The 5767-nt window shown below is 48.7% G+C and overlaps 1 pseudogene; it reads right to left on the reverse strand.

Moving 5' to 3' along the window:
- Window positions 1–3927: 3927 nt before the first annotated feature.
- On the reverse strand, window positions 3928–5051 carry LOC101040979 (actin, cytoplasmic 1-like; annotated as a pseudogene).
- Between the last annotated feature and the right edge of the window lie 716 nt (window positions 5052–5767).

Raw genomic sequence — 5767 nt, forward strand, 5'->3', positions numbered from 1 at the left:
TTAGCAGACAACCAAGACAAAAGGGTTCTTTCTAGAGTGGTGTCCTCATAATCACCTTCATTTCTTGCCCAAGGCAATTTTAGCTGCCTAAACCTGTACCACATAGGCAAGAGAATCCAGATGTTGTCATGAGCCAAGAGAGACTCCATGATAGGAAAGCCTACATAAGGGGCCAGCACCCTGGAAGTACCCCATCCCTTCGTTATCTAGTTAGAACAGTTGTCTGGCACAGTGGCTCACACCTGTAATCCCAACATTTTGGTAGGCCAAGGTGGAAGGAGCTCTTGAATCCAGGAGTTTGAGACCAGCCTAGGCAACACAGCAAGACCCCCTCTCTACAAAAAAATTAAAAATTTAGTTGGGCATGGTGGTACACACCTGTGGTCCCAGCTAGTCAGGAGGCTAAGGTGGGAGGATCACTTGAGCCTGGCAGGTGAAGGCTGCAGTGAGTCATGATCTTGCCACTGCACTCAGCCTGGGCAACAGAGTGAGACCCTGTCCCACCCCAAAAAGGATAAAGATTTTTTAAAAAAGAAAGTAAAAGGAGAGAGAGAGAGAGAGAGAGAGAGAGAGAGAAAGAGAGAGAAAACTGTCATCACTGGGCAAGTAGTCTGCGAAATTGATGCCAGCCACACACATAAGGCTTTGATTTGACTTCTTAGAATCAATAGGGAAAATATCACTCACCCCTCAATTTTATCTCAGGATTTTATCTCCTAATACTGTCCCCACAGCCTTTGCTTTTGACCCGGCGCACATTAGAAGAGGGCTTACTAGCCGCTGCTTTTCAGGATAAATCAGTGTGTCCAAAGCTCTGCCGTCTGCCTCTCTACATCTTCCAAGCAACATTCATGTACTGTGTTTCCTTCTGAACCCGGCCCTGCATGAACCCCCCTGGACACACGCCAAATTCTCGAATAGATCATGATGAGAAACCCACATACCCCACTTTGTTCTTGCCTTTGGTTCAAAATAAATTAAAAACTGAAGACAAAGAATCTAACAGGAAATGAAAACAAAAACCCAGTTTACCAAAAGAGCTAGTCATTTACCCCCTGGAGGTATGAATCGCTCATGCCTTGCTCTGAATCAGGGCACTGAATAAGAAGCGCATGTGTTAAATGTATATTTCAGTTTTACCTCAGATGACTAATGGGTGTTGTGCTGTGTTTTTTGTTTTTTGTTAAACCCACAGAGATAATTATTTACTCAATAAAATTTAAACTGTTATCATAGCATAATTGGAAGCTGAGGGTAGTCATTTTCTCTCCTGCCCTCTCCCAGTTGCAGGTGACACGGTCATATATTAGACAACACGATGATTATCCTATAGTTTTGTGAAAAATTAATGGAGGGGAAATCCACAGTGCCTCATCTTCTTCAACAGCCTTCCTGCAGGTGGTTTTCAGTCCTCTCCCAAACTGAATGGCTAGACCTATATTTCTAACTGATCTGTGATCTCTATCCCCAGGAAAAGGGGCTGTTTTACAAGCTTACTATTCAGGACAGAAGAGGCTGGCCATTTGTAAGTTTTCTTTTTAATTTACCAGCTTTTAAGAGCTAAGAAGAGTTTTGAACCATCCAAGTGAACAGGGTAACAGGATCGGGAAACATTAGAAATAGATGAAATCTGGGTGATCACAGAACACAGCCCGCCCATCACGGTGGTGAGCTAACTAGCAATGTGTCTCAGCTGAGACCTGGGTGATCGCAGAACGAAGCCCGCCCATCACGGGGGTGAGCTAACTAGCAATGTGTCTCAGCTGAGACCTGGGTGATCACAGAACGCAGCCCCGCCCATCACGGGGGTGAGCTAACTAGCAATGTGTCTCAGCTGAGACCTGGGTGATCACAGAACGCAGCCCGCCCATCACGGGGGTGAGCTAACTAGCAATGTGTCTCAGCTGAGACCTGGGTGATCGCAGAACACAGCCCGCCCATCACGGGGGTGAGCTAACTAGCGATGTGTGTCAGCTGAGAGCTGGTTCAGTAGAAGGGCTGGATCTGTTAATGGTGGAAGGGATCCGAGTTACCCCGTTACCCACAGGGTATCCATATGGGTCCATAGCAACTTCAGTCCTTGCCTCCTCAGAAGAAAGAATTCAACTGAGGGCCATAAAGTAGGAAAAGAGACAGAGGAATAGAAGAGCAGGAATAGAAGTTTATGGGAAAGGTTTTAGAACAGAAAAGAAAGGGAAGAACCCTTGGAGGATACCCAAGTGAGCGCCTGAAGGTCAAAGAGAGAAAAAGAGCCCCTTTAACTTCAGGCTCGCCTCTTTCCCAGGATCTTCCCCCAGGGTGTGCTTTCCACATGCGCAGTGCTTTCCTTGCCCTTTGGAACCGAGCAGGTGCAGTGTGTTTGGGGGGTTACATGACTGCCCATCTGAGGCTTTTTCCTTTCTCTGGTGGCGTGTGCCCCACTCCCCAGCATCATACTTTGCCGTTTTGTCGCTTAACATCTGTGCCCAAAAAGCTGCTTCTCCCTGGGGTCTGCATCCAATTAACACTTCTTTTCTTTTCTTTTCTTTTCTTTTTTTGAGACAGTCTTGCTCTGTCGCCAGGGTGGGGTGCAATGGCATGACCTCTGCTCACTGCAATCTTCGCCTCCTGGGTTCAAGTGATTGTCCTGCCTCAGCCTCCCGAGTAGCTAGGACTACAGACATAAGCCTTGACATGCAGCTAATTATTGTATTTTTAGTAGAGATGGGGTTTCACCATGTTGGCCAGGATGGTCTCGATCTCTTGACCTCATGATTCACCTACCTCGGGAGAGTGTTAGACTGAAGATCTAAAGGTCCCTGGTTTGATCCCGGGTTTTGGCCATTAACATTTTTAATGCTAACAGGTATGGACCATCCAGAGATTGTCTCTCCCTGGCTACCCAATTATCATTTTTAGAGCAGCAATGTGATAATTGCTGAACCATCACTTGATATTCCTAGTGGGTTGGGGGAGAGCCCTCTCCTGTCCCACTGAGGCCCGTCTAACTACCTAGAACAGATCTAGACCTGACTGAGTAATGGGCCCCTCCCCTGGTGCTCCTGCCTGGTGTCCCACCCTGCATATGGCCTTTTCCCAGGCAGCTCCGTGGGGCTCTTCTGATTTAGGAATGGACCATCTTTCTGGGGTGACTGAGTTTCCACACAGTATCCTGGGAAATGTGATACCCAGGGAATGAGTTAACCTCTGTTTCCAATGCATTCCATAAATCGCTCTAGTTGATCAAAATATGGTTCTGGAATCATGAAAATAAAGTATAAGTGTGGTGCATGTCACGAGAATACAAAATGGTACTTCTTAGAACCCATTTTATTTTTTTAATTAATTTTTTTTAAGGTGTGCACTTTTATTCAGCTGGTCTCCAGTCAGTGTACAGGTAAGCCCTGGCGGCCTCCACCCACGCCCAGGGAGACCAAAAGCCTTCATACAGCTCGAGTTGGGGAACAAAAATGGGGTAGCCACAAGGCTGATCATTCAAAATCAAAAAGTATTGAGGCAAAGATTTAAAAAGTTTTGCATTACATAATTTACATAAAGCAATGCTATCACCTCCCCTGTGTGGACTCAGGAGAGGACTGGGCCATTCTCTTTAGAGAGAAGTGGGGTGGCTTTTAGGAGGGCAAGGGACTTCCTATAACAATGCATCTCATGATATTTGGGATGATCATTAAAAAAAGAACAATGTACAATCCAAGTCCTTGGCCACATTGTAGAACTTTGGGGGATGCTCGCTCCAACCGACTGCTGTCACCTTCACCATTTCAGTTTTTAAATCCCGAGTCAAGCCAAAACAAAAACAAACAACAACAACAAAAAACAAAAAACCCAACCCCCCCCCCACACACAAAACCAAAGCTGTGCCAATCTCATCTTGTTTTCCGCTCAAGTTTGTCAAGAAAGGGTGTAACGCAACTAAGTCACATCCGCCTAGAGGCATTTGTGGTGGATGCTGGAGGGGCTGGACTTGTCATACTCTGGCTTGCTGATCCACATCTGCTGGAAGGTGGACAGCGAGGCCAGGATGGAGCCACCGATCCACATGGAGTACTTGTGCTTGGGAGGAGCAGTGATCTTATTTCTTCATCATGCTGGGCGCAGGGGCGATCTCCTTCTGCATCCTGTCGGCAATGCCAGGGTACAAGGTGGTGCCACCGCCAGACAGCACTGTGTTGGCATACAGGTCTTTGCGGATGTCCACATCACACTTCCTGATGGAGTTGAAGGTAGTTTCATGGATGCCACAGGATTCCATGCCCAGGAAGGAAGGCTGGAAGAGTGCCTTGGGGCAGTGGAACCGCTCGTTGCCGATGGTGATGACCTGGCTGCTGGGCAGCTCATAGCTCTTCTCCAGGGAGGAGCTGGAGGCTGCCTTGGCCATCTCCTGCTCAATGTCCAGAGTGACATAGCACAGCATCTCCTTGATGTCATACACCATTTCCCAGTTGGCCATGTTGGTGAAGCTGTAGCCATGCTCAGTGAGGATATTCATGAGGTAGTCAGTCAGGTCCCAGCCAGCTAGGTGCAAATGTAGGTTGGCATGGGGGAGGTCATACCCCTCATAGATGGGCACAGTGTGGGTGACCCTGTCACTGGAATCCATCAGAATGCCAGTGGCACGGCCAGAGGCGTACAGGGACAGCATGGCCTGGATGGCCACATATATGGCTGGGGTGTTGAAGGTCTCAAACAGGGTCCACCTTTTCATGGTTGGCTTTGGGGTTCAGGGGGGCCTCAGTCATCAGTACAGGGTGCTCCTCAGGAACCACAAGCAGCTCATTGTAGAAGGTGCGATGCCAGATCTTCTCCATGTCCTCCCAGTTGGTGATGTTGCTGTGCTCAGTGGGATACTTCAGGGTCAGGAAGCCCCTCTTGCTCTGGGCCCTTGCCACCCATTTAGGGGTCCTTCTGCTCCATGCCCACCATCACATGCTAGTGCCTGGACATCCCACGATGGAGGGGAAGACAGCTCGGAGCACATTGTTGCCCATCACGCTGGCCTTGCACGTACCAGAGCCATTTTTGACGATGAGCGTGGTGATATCATCATCCATGGTGAGCTGGTGGCGGGTGTGGACGGGCAGCGGAGTGGCAAGGGGCGAGGCTCTGTGCCTGTGGGGCAGATGCGCTCTCAGCGATCTAGAACACATTTTAGCTGGTAGCAGCAATTGAGCCAGGTTCTGTGCCTCTGTTTAGTACTGTCTGTTTATGAGATGGGGAGGAGAGCCTACCAGGCAGTCACAAGACTTCAACCTACCCGGGTCAACTGATCCTTTGTGTGTCATGGCATGAAATATGAATATACTGCCTTTCTTCAAAACCTGCACCTGGAGGCCTCAGCACCTTCTCTCCCAACTCAGAGACCACCTTCCACCAACTGCATTTTACCCTCTGCAGGTTGAATGCCTCCCATGGCAGCCTGTGTGGACATTCCTCAGCTCGGCGGTGCCTCTGAGTGGTTCTTAGGACTAGGAACCAAGAGGCAAATGCACGAGACACGAGTGGGCTTTGTCCCAGAGAAGATGGCGGGAATAGACACTAGTGTCAGATGCTCTGCCCAGCCACCTGCTCAGCTCGCTCCTGTGATCACACCATTCCACATCTTCCCAAATGCTGCCCAGGGGGCCAGGTGACTGCTGTGCCTACAATCTCTCAGTCCTCTGAAAATGGCTTCTTCCCTGGCCACCAAACAGGAGTAAACAATGCCATGGAGATTGAAACCATCATCAACAAAGACACTTGCTAATTGGGAAAGGTATTTTTCTTTTCT

This window comes from Saimiri boliviensis, chromosome 13, assembly GCF_048565385.1.
Source record: "Saimiri boliviensis isolate mSaiBol1 chromosome 13, mSaiBol1.pri, whole genome shotgun sequence".
Classification (NCBI taxonomy): Eukaryota; Metazoa; Chordata; class Mammalia; order Primates; family Cebidae; genus Saimiri; species Saimiri boliviensis.